This window comes from Ascaphus truei, chromosome 1 (assembly GCF_040206685.1).
Source record: "Ascaphus truei isolate aAscTru1 chromosome 1, aAscTru1.hap1, whole genome shotgun sequence".
In the NCBI taxonomy this organism is placed as follows: domain Eukaryota; kingdom Metazoa; phylum Chordata; class Amphibia; order Anura; family Ascaphidae; genus Ascaphus; species Ascaphus truei.
In genome coordinates, this window is record NC_134483.1 from 514,127,634 (window position 1) to 514,145,257 (window position 17,624).

Genomic DNA, 17,624 nt, shown 5'->3' on the forward strand with positions numbered 1-17,624 from the left:
AAGCACTTATTCCCATGATCTGTTATTTATATTATCTGTTATTTATTTGATTACCACATGTATTACTACTGTGAAGCGCTATGTACATCAATGGCGCTATATAAATAAAGACATACAATACAATACAACATGTCGGAGCAGTTAAGCACTTGCCCACAATGAACAGCGGTTTTAGCTTTGCAGGACGTCGACTCCAAAGCTTGACCGTGTTAACCTCCATCGCTGCTGGAGTGGAATATTACCGAGGAAGAGGGCAGGGGTTTTCCCTCGCGTCCCACGTACAGGTTTCTCGGGCCTATTCTTGACGCCCGCCTGCCTCACAGTGTGAAGTACGGTGCCGCAGCAAAGGAGTCTGGGTCGGGCCGTGCAAATGCCCTCCTTAAACTTTCTTTTTGAGCCTCAAGTATTCCCCCCCCCCCCCCCCCCCCCCGTGTGGATCCCTTTAGGATTCAGCCTTCTGTATTACACAACTTGTCTGCATCACGCCGGGTTGTGAAAAAGCTAAAGTTAATAGCACCGTCCACAACCTTGTTCTCAATATGCTGCAGGGCTCAGTTCATGAGAGGGTAACTTTAATCCCTTTGATAAACTGAGAAGCCTGCGAGACTTTCCACTGCTCAGTATAACACTGCTTGAGGGGCCAGCAAACGCATTGAAACCCTGGCAGCCAAGGGGTTAAGTAAACGGACTCACGAATGTTACAGTTTCTCTGTCATTTAATGTTATTTATTTAGGATTTCAATTTTTTTTTTTTTTTTAGGAAATTAAAAAAAAGTTATGGTCGGTAAAATAAGTGACAAAACCCTACAGTAAATAAAAATAGCACCGGTGGTGCATTTGCGTGTCTCAGACAGGTCTGCAACCCTGTCTTTCCCCATTATCGCTTCGCAAACAGTGCTTCCACTGCAGCCAAGGATTCTGGGTAATGACAAGCAAATGAGTACAGTGTATCACTTGACTTTTTTTTTTTTTTTTTTTTTTTTTAATAAGACAACATGTCAATATTAGTAATACAAACATATTGCCAGGTGTTAAAAGTGTGGATAGTTGAGCAGTAAATGTGAAATAAATCTAACCCCATTTTATGTCCGAGGGCTCTGCAAATTGCTCGCCTAGAACGCTCAAGCACAGTAGTAAAATGTTAAATACCCAAGCCTAAGGAACTTAAAGTTGTAGTGTGAGTGCAAATGTTGCAATTTCTCAGATGCATTGCACAGACTGAAAATCCTAAACAGCGTTGAGAAAAATCACGAGGGCAGCCATGTTTAACGAGTCCCACAATGAATAGGGAGCAGACTTTTTCTACTTGCATCAGGAAAAAAAAACCGCTTCTGTGAATCCTTTTATAGTAGGGTCTGGGGAGAGAAGTGAATTAACGACTCTGCTTTACTGGAGCCCTGGAGGCATCTAGTGTTAATATCCTTCCAAAGCAGATGAAACAGAATGGAAATGCTACCAGTGATATTCAGTATTATGCACATCAGATCAAATAGAACCTGCAAGTAAAAAAAATGACGGCAAATGTATGTGTTGTGTGTCAAAGAATGAGAAACTGGGTACAGCCACAGTATGCAGTGTGTCCTTATACTTGGAGTTCTCTGTCCCTGTCAGATTCAGACGGTTAGAATAATCTATTTTCAATTTTGGTAATTGTCTTTCCGTTGCCGTGCTAATTGGTCACTTTCACTGTCAGATAATCCTGAAGTTTCAATACCCGAAGGAAAAAAAAAAGAAGTCAGCTGTGGTCCCTGCAACATTGTAATCGTTGCAACATTGTTACTTTCAAAGATGTGAGAAACACATTTTTTTTTTTTAATAAATGCAAAAATTGAACCAAAAAAACGAATTGTCAAACTGTTTGAGCAACAGAACTTCCTGGGTCTCTGAGATCTGTAGTTACTTTATTTGGGAATAAGCCTTTAAAAAGGTTACATGGCAAAATCATCATATCAATGTAATCGGCTTCCTTGAAATTTTTTATGTCCCCTCAAGTAAAATGTTATGCTTGTTTGCGAGGTAATAAATAGATAAAAATTACATGAGCCCCGAAGAGAAAAAGTTAATATCTTTGCGTTTAGCGTTCTTTCTTCGTTGGCTAACGACAGTGGCATAGATTTGTTTAGAGTCGCAGTTTATTCCGATTGCCATTTGTTTTTTTAATGCATTACTTCAGGAGATATAAGCGTTTTGAATATTAAGTGTTTGGGAGGTTACAAATACAGCTCTCCACAGAGCCCATTGCAATCTAAAGGTTACCATGGTAACCTCAGAAGCTATAGATTTAGAAAATGTAGATTTGTTATTTTAAAAAAAACACACATGTTCTTAGAAGGAAAGATTCTAACATTATGGGAGTTATTTAAAAAAAAGCAATCGAAGCCAGCGAATAGTTTTTTTTTTTTTTAATACAGAATTGAAGCAGGGGGTCTCTGGAGCTGAACCCCGTTATTTTCAGCTCTTGGGACCCCCTACTTCCGGAGATACACACCAAGTAGGTGCCGGTAGGTGCCGGTAGGTGCTCTGGCTCAGCAAGCCGGGCTTTCAAATGTAAAGATCCAATAGGAAGCCGCACTGGGGCCGAGATATCTGAGCAGCGGACATATTGTGAACCCGATAAGCCGAGTGGCTACTGGCACCTAAATTCGCAGGCAAGCATCTCTGGAAGCAGGGGTTCCCTGAAGCTGAAATTAACGGGGTTCTGCTCGGAGACCGTGCGTGTTATCTATCCATCTCTATAGATCAACACAATTGGGAGCCTTGGTGCATTGCTTCTTTAAACTCAGGCTTCTGAGAGGAATGCTGCATTAAATAATAATAATAATAATAATAATAATAATAATAAAAATTAAGTCAGACAAACGTCTTTAAACAAGACAAAATAAAAGTGTCTGAAAAAGTATTGATCAACAGTTTGCCTGCGTGAACAACAGGTGGCAAACAATCACTAAAGACATTAGGTAAAGATCATAAACTCTCCAAACCATTTAAAAGCTGCAGGATACATATAGTTTCTTTTTTTTTTTAAATGATGTAAAATCACTGTTTGCTCAATTGCATGTCATTACCCAGAATCCCTGGCAGCAGTGGGAGCATTGTATGCCGAGAGATAATGGGGAAAGGCAGGGCTGCAGACCTGTGAATGTGCTCACAAGTGATATTCTTGATTAACTGTAAATCACCTAGATTGAACCTAAATAAACATGCCGCTGCCCTTCGTTCAGTTTGGTGCTAGGAGGCACTGCCAGTGTAACTATCCCGTGTTGTATATTCTGTTGAACGTGTCATTTTGCTTTTTAGGACCAGGCCTAAATTATTACCCAGATCAACCCAAAGAACACACAAAAGTGTCACATGCCTGATTGCTCTCACTTTATTGCTACCCTGATATACGGCGCAGTGCCTGAGCGGGGTGCACTGTTTAGAGATGTGTACAGAAGGGGTTGGAAAAGCAGATGTTACTTTGAGCGGCGCAATAAATCTGTCTCGTCTGCTCAGCAACTGTTGACTATCTGTAGCCCAACTCCTGATTTGCATCTGCATGAGAAGTTCCAGAGATTAAATGGTATTCCAGTAGAAATACTAACTCCCCACTCCCTCAAATCATCCTTTCAATTGATTTACTGCTAGCAATTAGTTTTCCGTTTCTGCGACCAAGTAAGGCTAGGTCCCTGCTGCAGTGCGCGCTATGGCATGCACTGAAGGGACAAGAACAGTCTCTCAATGGGGTCAGGCTGGCTACCTACCTTGGCCGCCGTAAAGCCAGATTTTTCTGAAGAAAGGAAAATTGTCTTCAGGACTTGCGACGGAGCGTTGCCCACGCCCTCCGGTGGTTCAGCCAATGAGGATGAACCTGCCGGGTGATGTCAAGACCGCGCCCTCCCCCCCCGTCACGTCCCCTATCTTTCCCCCTGCAGCTCTGCACAGACCGGGGAACAGAGCTGCACGCACTGTCAGCCTGGCAGGCGAGTGTGCAGCGCCGACCCGGGGGCCGTAGCCTAGAAAACAGAAGGTACTGTGTCCCGTTATCTTTCTGGTTAGATCCACTGAAGTAACTAATCCCAGAGAGAAAGTACTTCAAAATGTGCAGTAATATCTGAGATAGACAGAAAGATAGAGACATTAATTGTTCTCTGGTGTGATCTGTAAGGTTATTGTGTATAATCGGTACTGATCGATTGTGAACCTACAACACACTTCTGTTCTTAGAACATTAATACAGCAGGGACCATTTAAGCACCGAAGGTGGTAAGGGGTTAAAAAATAAATATCCACTGACCATTTTCACTATGTTTAAAATGTATTCACGTGTACACCCGAAAAAAAAACCCAGAAAGGTCTGCAACCCTGCCTTTCCCCATTATCTCTTAGAATACAATTCTTCCAATGCAGCCTGGGATTCTGGGTAACAACACGCACAGGAGTACATTGTAAACAAATAAATGAAATCTCTACTTGATTACATCTAAGGAATTTAATTGCAAAGATGAATAAAAAAAAAATTATTGCCCTCTTATATGGGTCTGAAAATCTTACGATAGAAGTATTACATGGCGGACAGTTTCCACTTTATTGCCCTTCTAACACCAAAACCACATCTTCAGCAGAGAATGTGGACGCCTCTCTCTGAAGTCTGCCTCACACACACACACACCTTAGAAAATCTTCACGCTCACACGATGCCGGCAGAAAGCCCGGTAACCTTTCCCCCTTTGATTCACAGTTCTGCACAATCCAAACCCTGGCGGCATCTGCATTTTCTTACACTCCTAATGCGCACTTCCCTAATCTTCATTTGATGCAGGCAGCTGGCTGCAAATACCCCATAACAATGGTCTTAATCCCAAGCATCCTGGAAAAGCCTCGGCACTAAGTGCAAGCAAAATAAAAAAAGAACAGCCTGGCCGCAGCGAGACAGAGAAATCCAAGACACCGGCCCCGGGACAAAGGCCTAGAAATTGCACAATGAGCTAAATTTTGCTGGCCTGCTAATTAAAAACGGAAGCAACGGCGATTCAGAGCTAATGTAGTGCGAGAAGTTTTCAGCCTATTCAGTCCCGGCCCCCCGACTGGGACCATATTCAGGGAGCGTTCATTGTCATTCCAACTACGAGTGTCCTAGTTTCAAAATGAAAATTATTCCTTGGAAATAAAAAAAATAAAAAAATGTTATAAATAAAAGTGACGCAGGATAATGGCGCGGTTAACTGGTTAACACAGACTGCCGGAAACTGCATCCCAGCCCCAGCGCCCTGGTAAGAAGGTAAAAGATGTTGGATTTGTTGTACAAATAGACTTTTGCATTTTTATTTTTTCATCCTGATCACCTTTCATTGTGAAATCCATTTAGTCGTTTGCTATTTTAAAAAAAAGGCTATTTGCATGGAATTTGAGAAAAATCGGCTTTACAATCGTGATCATAGCCAGTTTGGAAGAGTGGTAGCGAAGGAAAGAAATAGTCTCCAAAACACTCGTCTGCTGGATAGTTTTATGATCAAGTATGTGACCAGGATGACAAAGGGAAAGTAATAGCAAAATACTGTCGAATTTTCCAGTGATGAATAGCGCACCTTCCACACTCCGTGAAAACACCACAGACCCAATTATATAAATGTGTGGCTTCAACATATATATTTTTTTTTTACAAAGCTGTGGTTTCTATGCAATTTGTTTCAATTAGAGTGAATTATTGCCAAATGAAATACTGTTAAACACACTTAAATATTTTAACTCCGTTGCTGCCAGAGAGGCCAATGAGTTGTTAAAACCTCCTTGTACTGTCAATTATACAATAACATATTTGCTTAAAAGTAGCAGTAGTTCAAATGAAAGCATCCACAAACCCAAATAACACCAGGATATTTAATTCCATATTATTTATGCAACAGGACTTTACTCAGACACGTTCCCGAGCTTTTCGCAGTCCCGGCTGGCTTTCCTCAACTCCTTGCCAATTAGAATTCAGAGAGCTGAGAGCTCCTTGTTTTCCCGTTGCTAGACTTGAAGTGTGGGGCCTTTAGCTACTGTAACTGGAGCTGCTATAAGATGACAAACACACTGTAAGTATAAAGTTCACTTATGCACAGTAGCTCATGTAAAAGTTTTAATCAGAAGGAATTATCCTACGGCACAAACATATCACCATCATCTTCAGGCTCTTGTCAATTCACTGCTTGATGAAGGCCTTTCCGAAAGGTCTCCAGGTGACAAGCCTCTCTTCTTCACGTTACTCCAACACGTTTCCTCATTTCATCCTCCAATCATACTTTTAGTTGTCATCTTGGTCTTTTGATATTCCTTGGAAAAACACACACACAAACACACACACACACACACACACACACACACAGCGGCAGGCAGGGCCGTTTTAAGACCTTCGTAGGCCCTAGGCACTTTTATTTCTAGGGGCCTGTGTGTACGATATTTTTACTCATTTTTATGCTAATTTCATCGTTTGCTTGTTTCTTTCGATACTAGCGATATTTGGCATCGATACTTTGGTTTCGATATTTAAAGGTATCGATAGTTCGAAGGCATTTGAAATTAAAAAATTGCTGTTTCCTCTTATTTTATGATTTTTTTTTTGTGTAGGTATTTTTTCCAAGTGAAATATTGTAGGCCCTAAAAGGTTCGTAGGCCCCAGGCACTGTGCCTAGTCGGCCTAATGTATAAAGCGGCCCTGGCGGCAGGAAGGGGGCAGTGGATGTTCATGAAGATGTGTTGTGGCACATGTGCTAGCAGTTTCAACCATGCTATTAAAAGCTTGAACAGTATACCAGATAAAGTGAGAAAATTACTTGTCAACATGCAAATAAGTCAGCATTGTGTCAGCCCCCATGTATGAAAGATACTGAAAGACAATGGCCCTCATTCACATGAAACCAGATTGACCCTGGGCTTGAAAGCACTCAGGAAAAAGGCAGAGGGTGCTAAGACTCCCCAGAGGTTCAACACCAGCAGCTGGTAATTCAAACCTCGATCTGGTTACCTACACCAGCCAGGCTCACCAGTGAAGCAGCACTAAGAACTGAAAGAACAACTGTTTAAATGGGATATAGTAGGTATTTGTGAAAGACGAACCTATGAAGGCCTGATTGAGCCCAAAAGAGGACACCTACTATATTACAGGGGTACAGAAAATGAAAGAATCAATAAAGTAGGCTTCATCAACAACAACAAAAAAAACAGAAAAACAGCATAGTGGAGTAGGAAAGAGCAGCCAGTATCATCATTCAAGAGTTAGAAGTTTTACATTACCTAAGTGAATGCCCCAACATCAAGTCACCCATGAAGTGGAACAGTTCTACCATTAAAATCAACCAACAAAGGAAACTCACCTCAAGATCATTACGGGAGATTGCAATGCAAAGATTGCTGGTTACGGCAACAGGAATAACAGTGGAAACAGATTGGTAGAAGGTGAAACACTTCTAGATCATGAATTCGGTTTTTTAAGAAGAATAAAAAAAAAAAATAATACAAAGTAGACCCAATGGAATCAAGAATAGAATGCATTGCATCCTAGTTAACAAGATACACGTGATTAAAGATTGCACCGTTCCAAATGGTCCTGTACTGCTCTAACCCAGGGATGATTTCCTGGGCAATGTTGGCCCCGGTACATGTGTTTTGCGTTGCTGAGTGACCAGTCAAGGTGCCTAAAAAAAAAAGAAGATGGAAACCTGCAAGACAGTACCTACCCCCACCTGCTGCCAGTATCGGGGGTAGGAGGGGGCTAAAGTATAGGCACGTTTTCCTCCCCTGCACATGTATGTATCTATGCACGTATGTGTCAATGAATGGGATATTTGGTCGCGGGCGTCTCTCTCGCTGTGACCAAGTCGCCGCCGGTGTTTGGCCCTAGAGGGACTCTCTGCCGCCGGTCGCTTCTATGAAAAGGTACGTTTTAGGGTAGGGTGTTAACTTAAGGCGTTAAGGGCTTCGAGCAAAGGATTAACTTTTTTAGGGTAGGAGGCAGCATTAGTATTAAGGGTTAAGATTAGGAGTTTTTAGGGTAACGTATGAGGTTAAGTACTTAGCCACCGTCAGGTAAGTGCCCATGCGATGAGGTAACATGCCGGCGGTCACTGCGAGATGTACGTACACACAGTAAATCGTGTGGTAGCGATTCAGATCTTAGGTGGATTTCATAATATACGTCATATGCTGCTGTCTGGTAGTGTGTGTGTATACTGAATGGGTTAATTATTACTGAATGAGGGGCTGTGTGCATGGCAGCAGCTGAAGTGAAGGTATCATTGGTAGGATATAGGCCTACTTATGAAAGCCTTGGGTAATCCCAAGATTAAAAGGCCAGTGAATGAAGAGACATCCAATATTTCCTGTGATGTAAGGAGCTTCCACATAAATAGGTTTTGTGTAGAGCACATTACAGCTCTGAAGGGCTTTATTGCAAAGGATTAGTGTCTCAGCACAGGAGAGACTAACTCGCTGCATTAGTGTCTTCCGGGTGTTTTCTCATTTGTGCCTTCGCGTCATAATAGTAATAATAATTTACATGCCAACATATTCCGAAGCGCAGTACAATGGGGTCGGAAGACCAACATTAAAACACTGTTATACATAACACCCAAGTCATTCATTTTGTCCGAGGTTCATTTTACATGGAGAAGAGGATGCCAATTCAAAAAATGTTGATTGTAAGCTTTACCGGGGGCAGTAAATGATGGTGAAATTCTGTGCACATTGTGAATTCTACAGAACAACAGCAACAAATGTGAATGTGCTCACAAACCCTGCTTTTCCCCATTATCTCTTGGCATACAGTGCTGCCAGTGCAGCAAGGGATTCTGGGAAATGGCATGCAAATGAGCACACATGACCTTTTGCTTCAAATCCATTTTGACATAGATCTCTATATGCTTATGCCTGCCGCATTAACACTGCTTTTCAGCACAGCCTGGGTTAAAGTGCATTGCCAGTAAACCTATCCACCATAACTTATTTAAGGTGTGGACAGAAAATAACAAACATTAGTACTACCTGCAACACTATTCTGGTCTAGTATTTTCCCTGTTAAATTACTTGAATGTTTTTGGCAACAGAATGCAGCGGACGCCTGAGTTCAGTGGTTCCTATTGCAACAATCACGTGGTCCTGACCTTGTACATGGACATCAAGCTTCAGAGCCACGGTCCAAATCAGCCCGTACACAAGTACATTCAACGTGATGCCCACAGAATCTCAGTTGAAGACTGAGCCATTGAGTGAGCCCCCTGTGCTGAAGCAGGGATATCCTGAAAACCTGACCTGTTGGTGGCCCTTGAGGACTGGAGTTCTAAACCATCACCTTGCCGGCCCCTTTTGCTGCTGAGTGAGTAACAGACTGTAACAGCACTGCAAGCTGCCACCAGGGACAGTGACTGAGAACACAGGGACTGTGCCACCAATCAGAACACAAGCCTTATATCAGGACACTGTCAAATCAGGTAAAACATGAAATGTGTGAAAACATACAGCAAGTGCATAATGACAATGAAAATGCATGTATTCCAAAAAAAACAAACATATTTTTAAACGGTTAACAAAAAGTTTTAGGGCACTGAAGGGATTAAAATTGTGATTCTCTTTGTTTTGACTTTGCCACAAGGTCTATTACACATTTTCTATTTTCAGGGACGCTGTTTATTTTTGGACGTGGAATGTGGAGAGAACATTTACAAAAAGAAAGTCAATTGCATTGCAATTATCTTGGCGTGAGATGGAAAGTGTCAAAGATCAATTAACGTGTTATGTCAGCGCTAAGTGCCACCGTCTGTGCCTGCGTAACCCTTTTACTCGTGGTGATGCCTGCAACGCATTACAGGGCCACCGAACAGAGCTAACCTGCTTACTGCGAGGTCATTGGTACCTACTGCAAAGCCATGAGCAAGTAAGATACGCAAAGCGGTCGGCAAAACTGTGCGAACTCGTGCGCAAGTGGAATTATGGGCACCGTTGTTTGCATTATCAATTAAATGTTGTGTTTTATTAGAAGTGAAATTTTTAAATATATTAATCACAAAAGTGTTGAAGTGGGGAAAAATAGTAGAACACTTTTTTTGATTAATATAATTTTCACACAATTTGAGAGCTCACACGTACGCACGCACACATGCGTGTGCTCTCAGAAATTGTGTGTAAATTGTGAAAATTATATTAGAAAAGCGTTCATGTGAAAAAAATATATATATATCACATTGCTATGACATGTCAGTTTATAAGTTACAAAATGTACATGTATTATAATGCAGCGGTGCGCAAAGTGGGGGGCACACCCCCCAGGGGGGGTGGGAGATTTTTTTTGGGGGGGGCACAGGCGGTTGCAGAGTCCCCGTGCTCTTCCCCGAGGCATTTAAATTACATGCCGGGGGGATAACGTGAGGCCTCTGCAACGCCATTACTTACCCTGACTCTACTGGCGTCACTCGTGTCCATGGCAAAGCTGCGTCACGTGACGTCACACGCGTCAAATGACGCTTTGGGTCACGTGATGTCACATGACCCCTGCGGCATCATTTTATGCCACATCAAGGTAAGGGAGAGGACGCGAGAACCAGCGGAGGGAAGGCAAGGGGGCGCAGCTGCAAAAGTCTGCGCTCCCCTGTTATAATGTATACACACACACACACGCACACACACACACAAAGCTAAGGCTTGAGTTTGCACAATTCATTAGACACACCTGAACAATTAAACGACATGGTAACATTACATGGAGTTGTACGGCTCAGAGTTTCCACACAGCATATCGCTGAACAAGACTGCGCCTCTAATTTCAGTTATATGAAATAAATTTGTGTCCTCCCAAGATAAGAACTTTCAATTTATCTTCAAGATAAGCCTGGTACAAAAAAAAAAACGATTCATGTCATTCTTTTAATTAGAGACCAGGGAGGGAGGATTTCTCCTTGACTGCACGGGTTACTGATCAATAAACCTGTTTTAACCCGTTAGTTACCCTGCAAACCTTTTTTTCTTTTCCCACGTTCTAGAGAGACTTCCTCCCCCATTGTTTTTAAAAACCAACCCACGCAGGTCATTTAAACCAGACGTATACTGTCATAACAAACTGCTCGTTTATACTGAGCTCATCTCTTCCTTGCTTTTAATTATCATGGCAACTTCTGTTGTGGTAATGTGTCTGGATGGCAGCGGCCATTTTTATTTCCCCCGGGAGGCATATTCTCAGCATACGATAGCTTCGCAATACAACTGCAGAATGTAAAGCGTCATTGTTAAAGAAACCAGAAAAGAAAAATCGCACACTGGTAACATTTTTTTTAAAAACTCAAATTTTTAAGGTGAGGGGATTGCAGCTCTAAATTCTATATAATATTGAAAGAGCACCCACCGATATGAATAGGTATATACAAACACACACACACAAAATTGCTGTCAACATCCTGGGGAAGGATGAAACATTGACAACTACCACTACAGGTTAAAACTGGTGTGTGGGTGTGTGTGTGTGTGTGTGTGTGTGTGTGTGTGTGTGTGTGTGTGTGTGTGTGTGTGTGTGTGTGTGTGTGTAATACACACACACACACGCTTATTATAACAAGGATTTGAATATTTATGGCGCTCGTTAATGTGAATTCACTCGTGTGAAGAAGCTCCAAAATTGTCACCACTCCACCCTGGAAGTGCTATGTTCCCTTGCCAGACACACATGGCCCAACAAACCAATATCAGTAGAGAGGCTGAATGACAATGGCAAGAACACTCCTTTTGAAGTGGATGAACCCAACTGAGCCCCAGTATCCTCTCTCCTTCTGACCCTGTGCCAGCCACTTTATCTCCCTTTCATCACAAAACATTGGACTGCGAGTGCCATGTGCACTATGTGCAACATCATTGAAGGTTTATATCTTAATAACCTTATCAAATGGTAGTGATGCTTTAAAGTGAGTGTCTGATTAATGTTGGATGCTGCAGGATTCACAGCTCGTGGCAGCTTGTTAAAAAAGGCCTAGATTGGTCATCTCTGTTAAAGCCGACACTCTGCTCAAATGCAACCACGGACCTCACTTTTAAATTATGAACAGTTTCTCTGATGCATTATGTAAGCCTCAGGCTGTAACAGAGGCTGCTACTAAAGTCTGGAAGACATATTGTGATATGATGACACAACTGACTTGAGTATAAGACAAAGACCATTTCACTTTACCTAGGTTAAGATTCAGTTTTTATAAAAATCTACATACATAATTAGCTTGATATATTTCATTATTCATTCTGATCACATACTTGGCTGTGAAAACGTCTTGTCGTTTTTTCCCTACCAAAAGCTCACTATATTACCTATTAAAAGGGATTTTGGGGGGCTGTTCAAATGTTAGGGTTGGAGCTTAAAATTGAGATGGCGTTGCTTTAACAAAAAAATAAATAAAAAAAAGGATACAAAACAAAATGATGCCTGTTATCCGTATGTTAGGTGAAAAATTCTGTGGAACAAACCTTTCATTCGGAAAAGTGCTTACTTCTATCACATGAAAGAAATCAAAGACACAGCTGATAGAAAGCAGGTGAGATTCACTCCATGTTAGTGAAGCTCACAGGATCGATAAGAGTTGAGATGTATCAGATGAGAACTTTGAAGTCCAGCTCCAGGAAGGAACATATTTCATCACCCGTGCCATATGTTTGCAGAAAGCATGTTTAACGCCACGTTTGACAAGGAAGGTTTATTATGGGGATTCAGGGATCTGCAGTCTACAAGTTTTCAGCCTGTTTTCCTTGTCAAGTTTTGAACCACCTACAGTACTGTATGTATCTCCAATTTTCCACAACACCAGTTTCTGTAATATACCATGTCTCATGTTATATTGTATTTGTGAACTAAAATATACGGAATGCTTATTTCCCAAAATTGATTTACATAAATAAAAAAAAAAAGCAGAATACTATAAGGATTACATTTAGGTACATTGGGTGGGTTGGGCTAAATCTTATACAAGTTCTGGAGATCGTTTAAACATTACACTTTGCATCCAGAATAAAATGTATTTTAATTGGAATTTTCCAAATTACAATATCCTATCTATGAAAGGTTTGGGGCTGTTCCACATACAGCCGCATTGTAGCATATTGGTATGTTCTAGGGACCATTTCTATCGTTCTTAACTGGAGAGATGTGTTACTTTGTATGTACATATGAAAGGGTATCTAAGGGAAGGTAATGTAAAAACGCAGCAGAACCCCACATCTCACCCTACCAAAGTATATTTAAAAAAAACATCACATTACATCTTTAAAGTGAGATAGAGGAGCATTGTTTAAATTACCCGAAATTTTAAAACATTTTTTTTTTTGGCAAAATCACTTTAGACTGTTGCATAATTATGCTTTTATGCTTCATAACATCATCATCTATGTTGCTCCCATGATGAATTACTTTACACAAACATCCTCTGTTGTAGCTTCTCTGCCAGGTCCAGTCCAGCTTCTTTACTGCCGTGTGACAGCCCCACCAGGGCTCTGACTATCATTGGCACACAGCTACGGCGGGTGTGGAGGAGGCAGGCATGCCAGCTGACACCGTATGTGTGACCCACGGTAAATTAGTATGATCTTTGGATCAGTTCGTGAAGATACTGACTCTGTAAACAACACCACAGTTTGAAGCAGGGGAATCTGGTTCAATTCCTGGTGTCGGCTCCTTGTGACCTTGGGCAAGTCACTTTATCTCCCTGTGCCTCAGGCACCAAAAACAGAGTGTAAGCTCATCTGGGAAGAGCAGGTGTAAGTAAAACTTCTTATGTGCTGCGTACTATACTGTAAACGTGAAGCGCTTTGAGTCCCCTTAGGAGAAATGCGCTGTATGAAATAGTTGTTATTTATTTATTTTTGGTAATGATTCCATGAGAGAAAAAGAAAAGAGAGAGACAAAGCCGGTGGAAAGTAAGGAAAGCTTATTAGTGGAAACGTTGACTGCCAGAATAAGTAAGAGTGTGTCCACTTTTGCTTAAAGCAGCAGCTGCAGTATCCGTAGAATGTATAGACATAACAACCCCTTGTCCAAAGAACTTCCAATCTACACCAGGAACCCAAAGTCATCACTAAACCACTTTGTTTTATGATCATGTACTGATATCTCACGGAACTGATCACTACATGTTAGCACGGACACAATGTACCTTTGTCCAAAGAGATTTCAATCGAATTTTAGCACAGATGTTTTTTTCACTAAGCCATCAGTAATAGTTAAGAGAAGGGCAGTTCACGACCGGTAGAAACTAGCACTGTTTCACTACAGGCAGTCCTCGGTTATCCGACACAATGCGTTACTCAAAATGGCGTTGTAAAGCGAAACACGTTTTCCCATAGGAACACTGTTTAAATGAAAGGTTCCGTTCCCGAAGGCATTTTTAACACTAAAATACACCAAATATTTTATGCAGGCAATAAGATATGCAGCACACACATAAATTACATAGTGTATATACTGTATTATATATATAATATAACATAATAAATAATATATTATATAGTATAATATAATATTATATAGTATTATATTATATATATATATGCTCTTACGACGCTTTGCAACGTTGTTTATGTGAATGTGTGTATATATATATACACACATACACAACGTTGCAAAGCATCGTAAGAGCGTTGGATAAGCCATTTTGGCGTTGTAGAAATGAATATAGGTATGCATTGCATAGCGTTGGATAAGCCATTCGTTGTAAAGCGAAGCGTTGTAAAACGAGGACTGCCTGTATTTAGTAAATGATCCCCATAAAGAGATGAGGTTACATGAGCCCATCAATGGATCTCCAACAGATCCTCACCACAATATTTCTCCAACAGCTCCTTAATTATAACCCTGCTAATATTAATACAGCTAAACCCCGTTATAACGCGCCTCGTTATACCGCGATTCGGTTATAACGCGGTTTTCCCGTGGCTCCCGTTTTTTAAAAAAAAAAAAAAAAAAAAAAAAAAATTTTTTTTTAAAAATTTTTTTTTACATTTTTTTTTTTGCACACTGCACACACTCACTGCACACACACTGCTCATTGCTCACACTGCCACACTGCACACACACTGCACACTGCACACACACTGCTCATTGCTCACACTGACACACTGCACACACTCACTGCACACACACTGCTCATTGCTCACTGCCACACTGCACACACACTGCACACTGCACACACACTGCTCATTGCTCACACTGACACACTGCACACACACTGACCACACTCACGCACACTCACACACACTTACGCACACTCACGCACACTTACAGACACTCACACACACTCACACACACACACACACACACACACACACTTACACACACTTAGACACTCACACACACTCACACACACTTACACACACTTACACACACTTAGACACTCACACACACTCACACACACTCACACACACTCACACACACTTACACACTCACAGACACTCACACACACTCACACACACTTACACACACTTAGACACTCACAGACACTCACACACACTCACACACACTCACACACACTCACACACACTCACACACACTTACACACTCACAGACACTCACACACACTCACACACACTTACACACTCACAGACACTCACAGACACTCACACACACTTACACACACACTCAGACACACACTCAGACACTTACACACACTCACAGACACTTACCCACACTCACACACCCATATACACACACACACTTTCTCTCCCATATATACATACACACACACTCTCTCACTCTACACAGACGGGCCGCGACCAGCACCACCACCCGCTCCCCCCCCTCCTCCCGCGCAGGCAGCGGGAGCACCGGGGACAGCGGTGGGGAGAAGAAACCCCCCGCTACAACCTCCATGCAGGCAGCATGGTTCTGAGGTAAGCGGCGACCTGAGGGACATCCCCACTCCCATCTCCTGCCCCGCGGCCTGTCCCGCGGTGACAGGGTGAAGCGGGGACAGGAGGGACATCCCCGCTCCCATCTCCTGCCCCGCGGCCTGTCCCGAGGTGACAGGGGGAAGCGGGGACAGGAGGGACATCCCCGCTCCCATCTCCTGCCCCGCGGCCTGTCCCGCGGTGACAGGGTGAAGCGGGGACAGGAGGGACATCCCCGCTCCCATCTCCTGCCCCGCGGCCTGTCCCGCGGTGACAGGGTGAAGCGGGGACAGGAGGGACATCCCCGCTCCCATCTCCTGCCCCGCGGCCTGTCCCGCGGTGACAGGGTGAAGCGGGGACAGGAGGGACATCCCCGCTCCCATCTCCTGCCCCGCGGCCTGTCCCGAGGTGACAGGGGGAAGCGGGGACAGGAGGGACATCCCCGCTCCCATCTCCTGCCCCGCGGCCTGTCCCGAGGTGACAGGGGGAAGCGGGGACAGGAGGGACATCCCCGCTCCCATCTCCTGCCCCGCGGCCTGTCCCGCGGTGACAGGGGGAAGCGGGGACAGGAGGGACATCCCCGCTCCCATCTCCTGCCCCGCGGCCTGTCCCGCGGTGACAGGGGGAAGCGGGGACAGGAGGGACATCCCCGCTCCCATCTCCTGCCCCGCGGCCTGTTCCGAGGTGACAGGGGGAAGCGGGGACAGGAGAGACATCCCCGCTCCCATCTCCTGCCCCGCGGCCTGTCCCGCGGTGACAGGGGGAAGCGGGGAGCGGAGGGACATGCCCGCTCCCATCTCCTGTCCCGCGGGATGAATATGCGCTAAAGCGCGGCGGCCATTTTTTTTTCTCGCGACCCCGTTAGTAACGCGGTGATCTCGGGGTGGACCCCGAGACCCGCGTTATAACGGGGTTTAGCTGTACTAATATTCATACTCTCTCTCTCTCCAGGGCATCTCTGGAGCTAAACCCCATTAATCTCCGTTCCGGGGACCCCTTGCTTCTTGAGACAGACCTCGAAAGGGGGGCGCCGGTATCTCCTGCAAGTTTAAAGCTCCCGTGTCACGTGGGCCAATAGGAAGCCGGACTGGATGACGTCACGGCTTCCTATTGGCCAATAAGGCGCGGGAGCTTCGGAAAGCGGCCATGATGTGAACCCTGCTAGCCAAACGGTTACTGACACCTACTACGGAGTTTTCTCCATAAGCTGGGGGTCCCCGGAGCTGAAATTAATGGGGTTCAGCTCCAGAGACTCCCTGCTTTAAGAAAATGTTAAAACAAACAGCCCGCATAGATTGCCTCTTTCGGTGGCGTGTAACAGCATTTACATTATCACCAAGAATTCGGACGTTTACTTTCTACCTTGAACATTTTAGGATTTGTTTCTTTCATTCCAAAATCTCTCAGTTACTGTAATTCATGTTACAACAGCAAGTTTTTTTTTTGTTTTTTTAAACCCAATCTAAAAATCAGCTGTTGGGTAGATTTGCTAGTTAAAATATTTTGGCACAAGCACAGCAAGAACTCAGATTACCTGCATCTAACGCCATTAATTTACGATTCAGTGGAATATACTAGACCCAACGTGTAACGTTTGATTTGGCTTCCAGTTTCATGCTGCTACTGCTGCAGGACTAGATGGGTTCCTGTTAAACAGGCAGTAGAAAATTGGACTTTATGTGCAATCATTGGAGTTGCAGAAATAATCCAAGGGGGGGGGGGAAATATATATATATATATAATCAAAAAATAAATAGATG

General features: G+C 43.3%; 1 protein-coding gene and 1 long non-coding RNA gene across 7 annotated transcripts in view; one reads left to right on the top strand and one right to left on the bottom strand.

The window, feature by feature from the left end:
- The window catches only part of FGFR3 (fibroblast growth factor receptor 3), a 109,265-nt gene that overhangs the window by 81,107 nt on the left and 10,534 nt on the right, over positions 1–17,624 (bottom strand). The gene's annotated exons all lie outside the window — the stretch shown is intronic.
- On the top strand, positions 3,927–12,970 carry LOC142466227 (uncharacterized). Its single transcript, XR_012788092.1, has 3 exons — positions 3,927–4,009; positions 9,063–9,446; positions 9,634–12,970. It is a non-coding gene; the product is annotated as an uncharacterized LOC142466227 (long non-coding RNA).